Here is a 16,727-nt window from a genome sequence, read left to right as displayed (position 1 = left end):
GGATTAACTCATAAATTCAGAGAGTCACATTTCAGCTTTGTGAAATATTGCACTTCAGTTTTGTTCAGAGATGGTAACCTCAGCAACTATACGAGACCAAAAGGAACCAATTGTAAACTGATCTCATTGAGACGGCATAGTTTGATGTTTTAAAGACTTTGTAGCTGATGGAGGTACAATAATGCATTGTGTTACCGTGAAGCAAAAAACAAACCCATTAGCGTCCTGGCTGCATGACTGTGGATAATGAGTGGGAAAACGGTGTGGGTGCCCAGTCACTATGATAATTAAAGCTGAATTGAAGGACAGGGGTTTCGAAATCTGAGCACCTGCTGCAAAATGTCACAGGAGCAGCAGACAGCTCCATTAATGAATTAATTATTAATAAGAGGCCTGAGGTGCTGCTAAGCCTTTCACTCACAACAGGCAGCAATGTAATTGAAATGGATGCTTCTGTACAACATTCACAGAAACCACCAGTCTTGCCAAAAACATGGCCTTTAATTTTGAAGATTTTGTGAAAAATTAGAAATTCACTCTGGTTTATCAGGAACTGTGGGAAATAATGTGTGAAAGATTGAGATTACAAATAGATGGGGATGTATGTTAACCTTCCAATCTATGCTTTTCTTTTGTGATATGTACGTCTGTGTGGAGATGAGATTTAACACAGAACCCATGTTTGCAGTTACCTTTCTCTGCATATATGACAGGTCCCGCAGAGCTAAATAATACAGAGCCAAATCAGCATGCTTGCTAAGAAATGATTTGGAGATTCTGTGCTGGGAATGAAATACCACAGGTTGGTTTACATGAAGAACATATGCAGATGCATGAGAATATGTGCGATCATGTATTGTATGTCCCATGTGCTGGACTTCTGCAAGTATATAGGGCAGGTTTTTCAACTGATGCCATGAAACAATGAAAGTCATCACGGGTCAGGAACTCAAATGGTGAACGAGCGGGCTTTGCCATGAATTTTTAACACAGCCATGATATCTGCATCCCTTTTACGAGCTTCCCGGCCAATCAGAGAGGGCCAACAAGATCACAAGCCTCCAACGAAGGCTTTCTATTTAAAGGGGCCTTGGCAAGGGCTGAATGGCTGCAGGAAATCTTGATGTGGAAGAAAGCAAACTGCTGGACAATGGAAGCAAGACTTAGGAAGTCTGCCCTTCCTGGTTCTTGGACTCATCCCTGGAGGTAATGATTCAGGCATGAGAGCCAGGAGGGAAGTCCTCTTACCGGAGGATGGAAGGAGGAGGCCATCCAGCTGAAGGAAGTAGGCATGGCTGAAGGTAGCAGAAGTTGTGTGCAGCAGGAGTGGTGCCAAGGACATCGATATTGTGCTGCAAGGTGGGTATCATACCACTCTCTGTGGCAGCCATTCCTCTATTACCTCCGTAGCACTCTCCTTCACAGCACTGCTCCGACCAACACACCTTGCAGTTACACATATTTGTTTTTCTCCAGCTGCCTCCTCAAGTCAGTTGGTAACACTCTTACCTCTGAGTCACAAGGTTCTGGTTTCAAGTCCCACTCCAAGATCTGAGTACAAAAATCAAGATGGACACTCTGGTGCAGTACTGAGGGAGTGCTGAACTGTCGGAGGTGCCATCTTTCAGATGTAACGTTAAATCGAGGTGTCATAAATCGGCTCAGGTGGATGTAAAATATCCCATGGCACTATTTTGAAGAAGAGCTGGTGTCCTGATCAATATTTATCCCTCAGACAACTTTACAGGAAATAGATTATCTGATCATTTTCACTTTGCTGTTCATGGGAGTTTGCTGAATGCAAATTAGTTGCTGTGCTCCCTACATTACTGCGGTTACTGCGGGCAGGATTTTCTCCTTAGTGCACTAAGTGTGGTGGCGGGTGTGAAAATCGGCGTTTTACCCACTGGCTGCAATAGCAGGTTTTCACGCTGAATCGTCCGCTTTCCGCCTCATTAAATATACACACCTGGGAAATGCGCCGGCCTCTGATCTGCCCGCCCTGCCATGGGCTTACCACTTCCTCACTCCAGGCGCCATATTTAAAGTGCAGCCGTGCACAGCGTTCTCAATGTCTGCAGCCCAGGACTGCTCCACAGAAGACACGGCTCTGAAAGCCAAGCAGGCAGCAGCCCCCAAATTCAGTGACTCCTCACTGGAACGCTTTTGGACATTGCAGCAGTTGGGGCCTGCCATGATGTCCTCTCCCCTAACTCTGGCTGCAGAAGATCCAGCAAGTTCACCAATTCAGCTTGGGAGGTGTTGGCAGCTGTGGTCAGTGCCAACGCTACACAGAAGAGAACAGGCACCCAGTGTAGAAAGAGGATGAATGATCTCATCTGTGCCACCAGGGTAAGTCAATCATCTCATCATTCTCAACTCACACAATCACCAGCCCATCAACACATCCACTGGCATCTCACGCACTGCTAGCTCAAGGGACATCACCACTCACTCTTACACACATCCTCACATCTCCTCTGGAGATAACATCCTCATCCCATCTATGGCTCCCCTCACTACCCACACATGCTAGACATCCTTATCATCTGTCCTCGCATGTGTCTTGCTCACACACTCTATCTGTCTTTACGCAGGACAAGTTCGCAAACAATCGCAGGGAGAGGTCCCAGACCGGGGGTGGAGTGCCAGAACTCAAGGTCCTCTCTCAGTTCGAAAACCGAGCCATTGAGCTGGACAGAGGGGGCATGGACCATGCCTGCAGTGAAGGTGAAGTCGGCAACAAATGCCCACGTAAGGATACTGCACTAGCTCATTCCTCAGACAACCATACTGTGAGTGCACTGTCCTGTTTTAGAGTCACATAACATGCACTAATTATCTCTATTTTCTTTCACAGGAACCTCAGCCAAGTGCCCAGTGGCCTCAACCAATCAAGCTCTTAGCTTGAGCCCTGACGACAACTTGGATGAGGATCCTGGGAACACCACAGGAGAAAACCTTTCACAGCGCTCACTCACACCCTCCACCAACACATAGACACACACCTCGGTGGGACCTAGTTCTAGAGCAGGCCTGGGGTCACAATCTGGTGAGCACAGCACACAAACTGGTCCACAGCAGGCGGAGGCAGGGACATCCGAGGTCGTTGGCACTCGGAGGACTGTTGGAAGCCAGGATTCTGCTGAGGCCAAGTCAGATGTCGAGTCGCCGGACTCAGTCCTAAATCAGTTGGTGGAGGTGCAGCAATAGGAACATCAGGAAGGGATGACATTCCTCAGATTACAACGGACGATGGAGGAATCCATCCGCGTTCGGTCTGAGGTGATAGCACCGGCATTCCAGTGCACTGAGGTCAACACTGGTAGAATGACTGCTGCCATGGAGACCTTGGTCTAGGACATCAATCTTACATTGCTGCTATGCGTGGCAGGGGGGGCGCAGAACATCTAGATCTCACTCTGGCTGCCCCTTCTCCTCAAGGAGTCAGCCAGGGACCCTTGGGGACCCATAGGATGGAGGGCCAGAGGGTCGACACCCCGGGGCCATCCAACCAGGTGACTCCGAGACTGTCCAGCCGATCCCAATCCCCTCTTCCTGTGACCCCATTACCTCCAGCTCCACAGGCCGAGGAGGGTCCAGCTGCCCCACAGAAGAACACTCAAAGCAGACCGGGGCCCTCCAGGTCTTGGCGCTCCAGAGGACGCCCACCAAAGTCATCACAGAAAAGAGGGTGTAGCTGTCAGCAGGCTGCCTCCACCTCCACTGTGGATGTCCAGGATGCACCCAGACGTAGCGGTAAGGTTAGAAAGGCTAAACGTATTTTGGAACACAACAATGGCATGGGTCTTCACAACATGTGTATATTGTTCGCAAATACAAATAGAATTGAACCCATTTCACATCTCCTCTTGTGTATGCCTCCTTTTTATGATGAGCTATGTTGCTGTCAATCATGTGCGATACCATGGCTCCTCATCCCACTTATCGCAGGTGTCACTATCATGGGTCTCTTGGCTATGTAATGAGCTTCCATGTCACCACAGCATGTGCCCCTTTTTCAGATTATTCTCAACATTGGTGATACCTTGACCTTAATGTTAAGTGTGCTTGCGGAAGGAGCCTCATTCACATGATTTGCAGGGTCATGTCATGTTTATTCTTGGCTGTGTAAGATTGCGGTAGGGCTGTTCTCCTATCTCGTTTGCATTTTTGAAAGGTGAAGGGGTAGTGTACAAGGACAGGTGTGTTCATGCATAGAGAAGGGTCATATATCATGCAACTCCATGTGCTTTCTGTCATCCGGCAGGGTTTTCATGCTACAAGCCCATATTCACAGCTCATGTGCGCTCCTGTTTGTCAACCGCGTTTCCAACTTTCCAAGTGAACATCTGCTAAGCTCACCAATAATTGGGAGCACCTTGCCCACTCAAGGTGCCGAAGCTCTGTCCCTCTCAGCCACATTATTGCCCTGGTGCTCGAACCTACAAGCTTGATCATTTCTCAACCTGTAATTGTCTGTGTTGTGGCCACAAGGATCTTGTCACAATGTTGGGATACAGCACTGTACATCTTATCACCTAAATACTCGCTGAGGTCAGTGATGCTAATTGCAAATGGTGATTTTTGACAGTCAATCAAGCCTTTGAGCATGCTCTGGAAACGTACATTTTGGCCTTAGACAATGTTGAGGGGAGCAATAGGATAGGAACGAGGATGTACTGAAGCTGAAGTTTGCTCTTAATTAGCAACGACTTGTAACCTTGAGGGTCTCATGGTGAGTGAGCATTTTGGAGTTTGCAAGGGCCAGGGCTGGCCATGAGGGTACAATGTGTGTCTTAAAAAGGAGGCATTCCAATGTCTGGCAGGCAAGTGGTTAAATGTTGTCACCTTCAGGTGGACCACATGCACAGTAAAGTGAGGATAAAAGCAGGCCGGCATCCCCAACTGATAGTGCCAGATGTTAATGTGATTGAGAAGAAGGTGACATAGAGGATTGAGTCATCTCTGATGAGATTCACACCTGCGGAACATCTTCGGCTGCCTGGGCTATAGTGTCACCTACCAGTTTCACCATTGAGATTACACAGAATGTACTGTCCCATTGCTGCAGATGGATCACCTTGAGGAGCATTGTCAGATTGAAGGCATACAGCTATGAGCCCACTGAGGATAGTGGATCAGCTCCTGGCTCTTGCAGGCTGCCATGGTGACCGAGATGTTGGAGAGACGCTTGAAGAGGTAGAACCTTCTGACGTCTGATGCCGGGATTCTCTCCCCCAGTTAGCACCTCATCTCAGCAAAGACACATGCTCCCAAGGCTTCATCATCCTTCAAAGGATCAAGGCAATGTGAGCCTGATGTGTAACTATTCACTCTCAGATTGAAATGTATGGTTGAAATGAGAGTAATAGCAATGCTGTGTTCATGTTGGCCCATGATGGAGGGCACTTGTCCAAGAGGGTTCTCACTGCAACTCGTCATCCTCCTTGTGGAATCTGGTGGCTATGTGGGCCTCACACGTGCACCTGCCTTGTCTGGCCCATGCTATGGCATCTTTCCCTGCAACCTTAGCTTCCTCAAACTCAATGCTCTCATCCCCTTCGATGTCCTCCTCATAGAGGAGATGTGCAGCCCCTCCATGAGAGCATCTGGCAAGTTTTCCCCCCTTTGTAGCACCAGGTTTTTCAGCAAGTCACAATGATCTATGAGGCCCTCTGGGGAGTACATTGGAGTGCTTCACCAGATCTGTCCAGGCATCGGAATTGCATCTTTAAGATGCATGTCGTGTGCTCCATCAATGCTTGGGTGCGGCATGAGCATCGTTGTACCTTCCCTCTGCAGGATTCTGTGGCTGCAGCATGGACGTCATCAGCCAAATCCTTTGTGGGTATGGAGCAGCCAACCCTGGATCCTGTGTTGTCCAGGATCTGTGATCTACTGCAGATGCATGAGTCATGGACACTTCCTGGGTACCTACCGCAAACCTGCGTAAGTTTCTTATGGTCGCAGACCAGCTGTACATTGAGCGAGTGGAAACCTTTCCTATTTATTTGTTGAAATGTCTTTTGCCAGGGAGCTTTCATAGCCACATGAGTGCAGTTGATGACACCCTGCACCTGTGGGAATCCGAAAATCTCAGCATGGCCCAGTGCTCTGGCATCCTGGCTTGCTTGATCTTTGTTGAAGTTGACATATTTGTGGGCCTTGGCAAGAAGGGCATCTGTCATCTCATGTATGCACTTGTGAGTGGACGCTGGAGAGGTCTGACAAGAGGTCCCCAAAGGAGCCCTGGAAGGAGCCAGTTCTGTAGAAGTTCAGTGTGGTGGTTTCTCTCACAGCCACTGGCAATGGATGCCCTCCCAATCCCCGTGGTGTCAATTCCTGGAGAATGTAGCAAATTTGAGTCACCAGATCCCTGGACATTTGGAGGTGTTGGCAAAACTGCCTCTTGCTTATCTACAGGTAAGGCATGTGAGCTCTGTACATCCTCGGTCTTGCAAGCTACCGATACATGACATCTCCGTGACCCTCATGCTCTGTGTCCTGAGGGGGCCCTGCTGCCCCTTGGTCTTGAGGGTTTAGCTCCTCCATTTGGCGAGCCAGGCATCTCTGTTGCAATCTTCTCCTTCTTCTCTCCTGCCTGTATGCGATTATACAGCAGCAATAAATCCGGCTCCATCTTCTTGATGGTCTCCGCTCTGCAGCCTCAGTGAGAAACAGACATGAGTCAGCATTATCCTCTAAAGGTCCTCTTTTAATGACTCATCAGTGAATGTGGGTTCAAGGGCTTTCTTCCACTGTTAGCAGCTAATCACCCCTGAAATCCAGGCCAGTGTGTTGCAAGGGGGTCCCCCCCACCTCCCCCCCACCCTGCACCCGCCCCCTCACCACTTTACATGAACAATTGCTATGAGATTGCTTTGGCCAGGCACTTGGATGTGCTATTTTCAGCCCAGGCGGTGGGATCCTCATTCATTGCACTCCAATGCTACACTCTTTGGAATAAACATGAGAGAAAATATTTAGTCTGGAACTGAGATTATTTGAGGGGGGCCTGAGGCTTCTCTTCTGTGAAGCTGCTAGCACCACGATCCTAACATGCTTCTGAAGCTTGTCCTGTCGCCCAATTGCTTGGGACTTTGTTATCGCTCTGCGGAATTTCAACGCTGTGATCAAGGGGTTAATACAAGGAGATCAATTAGTCCACGTTGCGGGATTAGCCTTGTATGAAAGCACGTTATAGCCTTATTTTACTGATTCCCTGTATTGTCACTGAAAGGCTCCTAACATATCTCAGCTGTGCATCTCTCCTCATTTAGGAATGCATAGTTCAGTTGTGTGCCTCTTTAACTGGCGCCCCCCTAGTGCAATGCACCTGCCCTCCAAATGGCTCTCAGAGCCCTCACCAGCAGAGTATCTCCTCCTGTTAATTTTGTACTGCTCCATCGCTGCAGGTTGGAAGATGGTGGTGCTGAGGTTTCACTGCCAGACCAGCTTGGACTGCCCTTGTGAGAGTGTGGAAATCCCTCCCAATGTCCTGTAGGAGCTAACTGTTCAGGTTTCCCTCCTTCCAAGAACCTTAATACTTCAATACTCCCTCTGTGTTCCTTGATCTCATTGTGATTATGGTGGATATCCCTTTGTTACCCCTGGAACATGGTGAGGCAGATGAGCCTATGCCCCTTGTGGACCTTGTGCCCTCAAGATGTGGAGGGCTTTGCACAGTCTGATGTTCATCAACACCTCCCCCACCCGTCCAACACCCTGGAATACCCCCAAAGTACCTTTTCCCCATCTAAAGGGTGCAGATGCCTCCCCTGACTGAGTATGCAATCTGTGGCCAGTAGATGCAGAAACCCCTTGAACCAACACGCTTGATGTTACGATAATGCCCTGCATATGACTGAGACTGGTCAGACATGCCCTCCCCCTGCCTGGACTGGGACAAGGACTGTCTTTGTAAGCTCAACATTTAAGCACTTCTTCACTCAACAATCCTCTCCTTCTGGCCCAAAGCCGCCTATGTTATTCTGAAACCGACTCTCTCCTCATCCTGGTGCTGAGGACATTTCCCCACCACCATCCCCACTCCCCCAGTCATGTGTCTGAGTGCAACCTTCCCCACTCTTGCCTCCCAGTGCAGGCCTTACCTTGCAGCCCCATCCCTTACCTCAGGCCAGTTTCCCCCTTCCCCAATGGAGGCCTTGCCCTGCAGCACATTAAAAGCCTTACTGCTGGTCCGGTAGGTAGGTAGGTAGAGACTTGCCTCTGACACACGTCTGAAAGTGATGTGGTGTTGCCTGTGGAGCCCAGTGCTGAGCATGAGTTGCTGCGAGCACTGAGCAATGCAAGATAGGCGACTGAACCTCCAAGCCATGAGCGAAGTGCCTGGGGCACATCGCTTGTACACCATTGTGAAACACATCAGTCTGATTGGACACCAGCATGCCCTCTTGATCCAGGAGGAGGGGATGATTCCAGCGAACAGCTTTTGTAATGAGATGCAAACGTATTGAAATGACGTTCCCAATGTGCTGCGGTGGAAAACACGGCCCGTCATTGACGGCTAGAGTGGACAATCCCGGACTGCTTTTATGACTGAGGTGAACTGATTTTTCTCATCTCGCAATATTTTCTGCTCCCATCCACCATGACGCCAGCTGCAGGCGGGGCTGGAAAATCCCGCCCTGTACTTCAAAAAGTACTGGCTGTAAAGCACTTTGAAGTGTTCAGTGGTTGTGAAAAGGGCTATTTAAATATAAGTCTTTTCTTCGTTTTCAAGTCTTCATCTCAACACTCACATTCATGCCATCCTATTGGCCTATCACATCCATCCCACATCCAGGGTTCTCAACCAATCGTAGAGTGTGGGTGTGATGATGACCTGCACTGGTTAATGGAAGGATTTCTATTTAAAGGGACCCTGGTGGGGCTCCAAATGGCTCCATTGCAGCTTGATTAGTGAGGCTTCAGCAACCAGAAGACTGGATGCACAACATGCGAAGGCTGCCTCCGCCACTGGACCACACACCCCACTGTGGTCAGGTTATCTGAAATTTTCCTGGCGGTCATGCTGTGGCCTGTGGGGGGCCGCAGAGAATTATTGTTCCCATGGAAGGGAGGAAGAGGCCAGCCTTGCAAACCTAGCAGACATGGCTGGAAATAGCTGACGACGTGATCAGCAGGAATGTAGTCCCATGTAGCAGGATTTAGTGCTGGAAGTGGTTCAGATCTCATGAGGTTAGGAGATGAGAGAGATAACCCATATTCAATGCCAATTCCCACATTCTGACTTGCCCAATATTCTCCTGCACAGCACTCCTGAGGCCAAAACATGTTGCAGCTCCACTGATTCTCTCAAGGCATCTCCTCACATTCCATCTGAACAGCCAGCACTGACACTCACCTTCATCTTTGTGCCAACTAATACAGATCCTTCCAGTCACCCTCCACAAATGTTGTCCTTCCCTCCTTTCCAGACAATCCATTTCTCACACTCATAACCCTCTACTTTCTCTCCTTTATAGAAGAAGGGAGCACAGGACTCCAGGGAGACACAGAGGAAAGAGGGTGACCCCCCAGTGATAGCCACCTTGACTGCTCTGGAGCAGGTGGTCATGGAGATCAGCATGGCCATTGGGAATGGAGAGATGGGGTCTCACAGACACCTGGTGACAGAACTGGATATAACATTGCCATATGGAACATAACAACCACTCATGTTGAAGTACTGTTATCACTAATTGAAATATGAACATCTGCACACACATTTTTCCCTATGTCAGTTCCAATTCACGTCTTTCATTTTGCTGTCGGTCATTCAAGTGTTACACAGGAGTTAAAGTGGGAGGAAGCAGATGAGTCCTCAGAGGAGAGGGTGAACTCTGAGGAAACAGGTCAGCAAAAGATGGCTGGATTTCTTCTCATTCAGGATGGCTGTTACCTGACAGGTGGTGCAAATAGTTACTGCTATTTGTCAGCCTGAGCCTGTACCATGTTCAAATGCTGGACGAGTCATTATTCAAGGGGTTATTATTGTGCAACTATCAGTGAATTTGATATATACCTGGCAGGGGAGAAACCTTAATCACGCAGGAGGTTCTCCCAGGACAAGGCTATCCCATTGCACTTCGGGTGTGCTGACGCCTGCGATGTCCCCAAATGCGGGATACTCGACTGCAAAATTTGTGGTAGTGGGGGACTGCATTCGCGCTCTCCCCTGATTTACAATTCCAAAAATAGATATCAGTGAATTCCAAAGCTTATAATAACGAATAAAGCCATCAATGATGCAGCTGAAAATTATTAGCCAAGGATGTTTTATGAGAAACTCATGTTCGATATCTAGGGACTGTGATGATTTGTCTCTGACAATCAGGACCATCTTCTTTCAGCTGAGCCATTGTATACCAATCTGGGCACTTCAGGAAAGATCTAAAGACCTTAGACAGGAGACAGGGGAGATTTACCTAGGATGAGGGACTTCAGTTATGAGGAGAATTTGGAAAGTTAGGACTCCTTGGAACAAGGTAAGTTAAGAAGTGACTTAATAGAGATTTTCAAGATAATGAGAAATTTTAATAGAGAAAAACTATTCCCACTGGTGTGTGGGTCAGTAACCAGAAGACATAAATTCAAAATAATTGGCAAGGATCTAGAGGGAAAATCAGAAAAATGTTTTTCACCCAGACAGCTGTCAGAATCCAGAATGTTTTAGCTGAATAAGTAGTGGAAGAGGATTCCATAAGTAATTTTGAAAGGGAGTTAGTCAGTAACTTGAGGAGGAAGAACTTATATGGTTATGGACAAAAAGTAGGTATGTGGGATGAAGCATGACTGCTCTTTCAAAGAGCCAGCACAGGCACAATGGGCTGAATGGCCTCCTTCTGTGTTTTTAAGTGTTACTCCAGCATTTTCTCTTTGATCCCCATTGTGTAGATGTGTGAATTTTGGGGTCATGGTGAGTGGTCGAACATGCCAATCAGTACGTGTGAATCCCAACCTGATGGGAGTGCACCCATAACTCTGGGAGTCAGGAGCTGCTTAGACCTCGATAAGGCAGTCCAGAGGCATAAGTCCTTCAGTAAGGGCCACTTGTTTGAATGCTGATTTGATATTGAAGGCAACTACTCTTACTCTCCCTGGAATTCAACTCTCCCATGCATGGATCAAGACCATGATCAGGTCTGGAAAATGTGGTTCTAGCAGATCATAAGCTGAGCATCAATGAGTATGTTATTGCTGAGTTGGTGTCATGTCATAGCGCTATTCATTACATTATTCCTCATTTTATTGTGTTTGGGAAGAGGCTGATAGGGTGCTAATTTTCTGGTTTAGATTTATCCAGTTTTCTGTGCATATAACAGCTGGGCAATCTTCCTGATTGTCAAATAGAGACATTGTTTTAGTTCGTTTAGGGATTTAAGAACATAAAAACATAAGAAACAGGAGTAGACCATTTGGCCTCTTGAGCCTGCTCCGCCATCCAATAAGATCATGGTTGATCTTCTTGTGTTTCGATTTCCACATTCCCAACTAACCCCAATAACCTTTGAATCCCATGCCTAATGAGAATCTATCTACCTCTGCCTTAAAAATATTCAATGACCCTGCCTCCACCACCTTCAGAGGCAGAGAATTCCAAAGCTGCACAACCCTCTGAGAGAAAGAATTTCTCCTCATCTCTGTCCTAAAAGAGCGATCCCTAATTTTTAAATAGTGTCCCCTAGTTCTGGACCCATCCACAAGAGGAAACATCCTTTTGACGTCCACCATGTCAAGGCCATTCAGGATCTTGTATACTTCAATCAAATCACCTCTCACTCTTCTTAACTCCAGTGGAAACAAACCTGGAAGGGCTTTCAGTACTGTTCAGTTGATGATTATCAGATCATTAAGTGGCAGAGCAGATTTGATGGGCCAAATGGCCTACTTCTGCTCCTATGTCTTATGGTCTTTCCAATACCCATATCCTGTACAGTGTTTGAATAAATTAAATTCTGTTCTTATTTCAATGCATTGTGGCAATGCCGAAAATTTTCTCATGTTTGAGTGCCAAGGGTGTGTGCATACTTGTACGAAAACTGCAAACCAGTGGCTTGCTTACTATTAAATATTTAACTCTATAGTTAATTTTTTCTCTTACCTTTTTTAAGGCTCAGGTTACAGAGGAAGATAATAGGGAAGAGGTGCCAAGTTGAAAATAGGGAAAGATATTTATTATGGGAACTATATGTAACAGTATTGGGAAGTGGGGGAGCCTCATTGGACTGTTAGGCACACTGGATATCTACTGTCTGCAAAATTATATGAACATGGGTAATCCTGTCCTTCAAATATTAATTTTACTGCATCAGATGGAGGTAGTTCTAGTGTAAGACTAAACCTGGTATCACTTAAATGTTCCATTGGTCACTCATGCACTGTGTAAATCTTAACAACAATAGTTTGCTCCTTGTATTTGTGGCCACTGCACATCCAATGGTCCCAAGGGCAACTGAACTCGATCTTGCCAATGTAGCTATTCATCTGAATCAGCAATGATCCACAACATGTCCCAGCATGTTACAGCTGGTCACTTTAAGCATTTGGACTGCCTTCTCAAGGTCCTATTGTGAGCTGTTCCTGACTCCCAGAGTAATGCGTGCACTTCCTTCCGGGTGGGATACACTCGTGCTGATCGGCATGTTCTACTACTCACCATGACCCCAAAATTCACACATCTACCTCATTTTTAATGAGGTCCTGCTATTAAATTTGTTAGGACCTCACATTCCTGGGATTTATGGATACCCTCCCCTCCGACATCTCACATTACTGCTCTGTAAATAATGGGGCCCACAGCTCCAAATACCCTTTTTTCTTAAGTGCCATACTGAACTTTCCCAACCCTTTTTAAAAATTCATTCACGGGGTGTGGGCTTCGTTGGCTGGACCAGCATTTATTGCTCATAAATTGTTGCCCTTGAGAAGGTGGTGGTCAGTTGCCTTCTTGAACCACTGCAGTCCATGTGGTGTAGGTACACCCATACTGCTGTTAGGAAGGGAGACCAAGCAACAGTGAAGGAACAACAATATATTTCCAAGTCAGAATGGTGAGTGACTTGGAGGGGAACTTCCAGGTGGTGGTGCTGTCTAAGGAGCCTTGGTGAATTCCTGAAGTGCATCTTGTAGATGGTATACGCTGCTGCTGCTGTGCGTCGGTGGTGGAGGGAGTGAATGTTTGTGGATGTGGTGCCAATCAAGTGGGCTGCTTTGTCTTGGATGATGTCCATCCTCTCCAGTGTTGTGGGAGCTGCACTCATTCAGATAAGTGGGGAGTATTCCATCACACTCCTGACTTGTGCCTTGTAGATGGTGGACAGGCTTTGAGGAGTCAGGAGGTGAGTTGCTCATCGCACGATTCTTAGCCTCTGACCTGCTCTTATAGCCACAGTATTTATATGGCTAGTTCAGTTCAGTTTCTGGTCAATGGTAACCCCCAGGATGTTGATAGTGGGAGATTCAGTGATGGTAATGCCATTGAACATCAAGGGGTGATGGTTGGATTCTCTCTTGTTGGAGATGGTCACTGCCTGACACTTGTGTGGTGCGAATGTTACTTGCCATTTGTCAGCCCAAGCCTGAATATTGTTCAGGGCTTGCTGCATTTGGACATGGACTGCTTCAGTATCTGAAGAGTCATGAATGGTGCTGAACATTGTGCAATCATCAGCAAACATCCCCACTTCTGACCTTATGATGGAAGGAGGGTCATTGATGAAGCAGCTGAAGATGGTTGGCACTAGGAAACTACCTGAGGAACGCCTGCAGTGATGTCCTGAAGCTGAGATGACTGACCTCCAACAACCACAACTATCTTCCTTTGTGCTAGATATGACTCCAACCAGTGGAGAGTTTTCCCCCTGATTCCCGTTGACTCCAGTTTTGCTAGGGCTCCTTGATTCCACACTTGGTCAAATGCTGCCATGATGTCAAGGGCAGTCACTCTTACTTCACCTCAGGGGTTCAGCTCTTTTGTCCATGTTTGAACCAAGGCTGTAAAGGTTAGGAGCTGAGTGGCCCTGGACATCACTGAGCAGGTTATTGCTAAGCAAATGCCGCTTGATAACACTGTTGATGGCCCCTTCCATTACTTTATTGATGATTGAGAGTAGACTGATTGGCCGGGTTGGATTTGTCCTGCTTTTTGTGTACAGGACATGCCTGGGCAATTTTCCACAAAGCTGGGTAGAAGCCAGTGTTGTAGCTGTGCTGGAACAGCTTGGCTAGGGGTGCAGCAAGTTCTGGAGCACAAGTCTTCTGTACTATTGCCGGAATATTGTCAGGGCCCATAGCCTTTGCAGTATCCAGTGCCTTCAGCCGTTTCTTGTTATCGTGTGGAATGAATTAAATTGGCTGAAGACTGGCATCTGTGATGCTGGGGACCTCCAGAGGAGGCTGAGATGGATCATCAAGTCATAAGCAGAGAATTACTTGTTTTAACACATTAAATTCCATGTTAACTATCAGATCCGTATGTGAAATCACAGTAACTGCTTCAGCATCAAGTGATGGTACAAGCCTCTCTAGCTGAACTCCTTTGTTTAAAATAACTAAATGTAAGCGACGTGCGCTTGGTGAGCTGCACTTCGCTCGGGACTTCAAGGTTTGTTTGCCTACCTTGCTTCAGTCAATACTCGCAGTCATCAGCGCCAGGCTTCACAGACAGCACCAATTCGCTTTTGGGTCTCCACCTACCAGATCAGTCATATGTGGGTGGCTTTTCAATGGCTGCCGGGCTAGGGCTTGCTTGGGGAAGGGGGAGAAGTGGCCTCATGCAAGGGAGGAGGCTGCAGGACGAGGGCTATACTGGGGAAGGAGGGTAACCCAGGGTTTGTGTGGGGACACATGTTGATCTGTGCCAGTGGCGTCAAGATGGTGAAGGCTGAGGAGGCAGTTTCCAGAGATGAGGCCAGATGGAGATGTGAGGGTATGTGTGTGAGAATTGGTGGTGATGTCCCTTCAACTGGTAGTGAGTGAGATGCCAGTGAATGTGTGTGCTTCAGTGTGTGAGTTTAGAGTGATGAGATGGTTGCCATACCTTGGCTGGACAGGTGAGATCATTCATCCTCTATCTGCATTGGATGGCCAACCTCTTCTGTGCAGCATTCGCACTGATCACCACTGCCACTGCCTCCCAAGCCTGGTTGGTCATGCCGCTGCCCATCCTGCGGCCAGAGAGGGGATAGAGGACATCACCGTGGGCCTCCAAAAGGCATTCCAGTGATGCTTCACTAAACTGGGGGCTGCAGTCTTTTTGCCTTAGTGGACATCTTCCCTGGGGTAGTCATGGGCTGGAAGCACTGGGATGTGTGTGCATGGCTGGACTTTAAATATGGAGCCCGGTGTGATGAAGCGGCAAAGTGACTGCGTGGCGGGCGAATGAGAGCCTGCCATCGTAACAGCGTGTTTCCCAGGGATGCATAACTAATACAGCAGGTTTGAGACGATAAAGCGTGAAAACCTGCCATTGCGGCAGGTGGCTAAAACCACTGGGTTTTACCTGCCTGCTACCACATTTAGTGCAAATCTGGGACGATTCCACCCTATGAGTAAATCTGTTTGTCATACTTCAAGAGGACATCTGCATTGAGAAAGATGCAGAAAAGTGCAAAACAAAGATGATCACAAGAAAAGGGCTTCAATTAATTGAGAAGGCTAGAGAAGTTTAACCACTGCAATTGAGTGAAATGTTTACGATATAACCTCATTAAGAAATAGAGATTATAAAATATCATGGATAATATAAACACAGAATAATACTTTCAAGTGAGTCAAACCAACACACTCAGAAAACATAAACATGCCAGCAATTTCCACATCTCATGAATGAATAAAGGACCGATATGAACTGTAGTGGATCACTTACAGGGACCACAAATCCCCAAGTGCCACAAGAGAAAGCAAAATACTTAAATGCAAAACATCATTCACTTTTCAAAGGAAGAGATTGTTTTGCAATTAATGGAGTACAAGCAGCATTTTCTTCTCTTTAAACATTCACAAAGTCTTTAGCCATCTGCGATTTACTGACAATAAACTTTGTGTTGCTCATTGCTGACTTATAACTCTTCAAAAGTTTGCATTAGTGAGAAAGTTACCTTTCAACATATGTTGGTCACTTTTACGATTTATTTGTAATATTATTTATTTGTTTACTCAAGGCATTCACATGTCCAACAAGTCTAAACTCTCAACGAATCATTTTAAACTTATGGCCTCATCACACTGGATTGCTGACAAATATGTGGCGGTTCATGTTCCCAGAGTTTCCAGCTGCCGTAAATTGGTTGATTGGCAGCAAAATCACATTTGCACACCAACACAAGTAACTCATTCTTAAGCCAAACATTCATAGCCACCACACACAGGAGCTCACAAAGTTACACTTACAGTGATGGAGGATTCTTCCATCAGTCATGTTAGGTCTTTCATTCTCACAAAAGTCACTTTCCAGAAATATGATACCCTGCTGCGCAACACAGTCTTTGATTGTGCAATACAGGAAATCAACTAACAGCTCATTTAAATGAGGTACTGGTAACCCCTTTCAGCCAGGCTTTTCAAAGTAATGCCATGAAGTAATCGTTAGATCTGATCAGATAACCCAAGGTCAGCTGTTTGGCAGGAAGCTGAAAGCATTGAAAGAATGGTCCATGTGTTTTTACACAGTTCTGCCACGTCTTAGAAAGAATTCTGAGTAGTGCAGAGGTGTGCCAAAG

General features: G+C 46.9%; 1 protein-coding gene and 1 non-coding gene across 3 annotated transcripts in view; one reads left to right on the top strand and one right to left on the bottom strand.

Annotated features, from left to right (window-relative positions):
• The window catches only part of slc1a6 (solute carrier family 1 member 6), a 149,942-nt gene extending 133,473 nt beyond the window's left edge, over positions 1 to 16,469 (bottom strand). For both annotated transcript variants that reach the window (XM_041204598.1, XM_041204599.1), the window contains exon 1: positions 16,399 to 16,469. The gene's annotated coding sequence lies outside the window, so the exon portion shown is untranslated. The remainder of the gene's footprint in view (positions 1 to 16,398) is intronic.
• On the top strand, positions 10,023 to 10,186 carry LOC121287675. The gene has a single exon (XR_005945212.1). It is a non-coding gene; the product is annotated as a U1 spliceosomal RNA (small nuclear RNA).
• Positions 16,470 to 16,727: the final 258 nt, after the last annotated feature.

Source organism: Carcharodon carcharias, chromosome 14 (assembly GCF_017639515.1).
Source record: "Carcharodon carcharias isolate sCarCar2 chromosome 14, sCarCar2.pri, whole genome shotgun sequence".
NCBI lineage: Eukaryota > Metazoa > Chordata > Chondrichthyes > Lamniformes > Lamnidae > Carcharodon > Carcharodon carcharias.
Note: the sequence above shows the minus strand (reverse complement) of the source record. Positions and strands in the feature narration are given on the sequence as shown.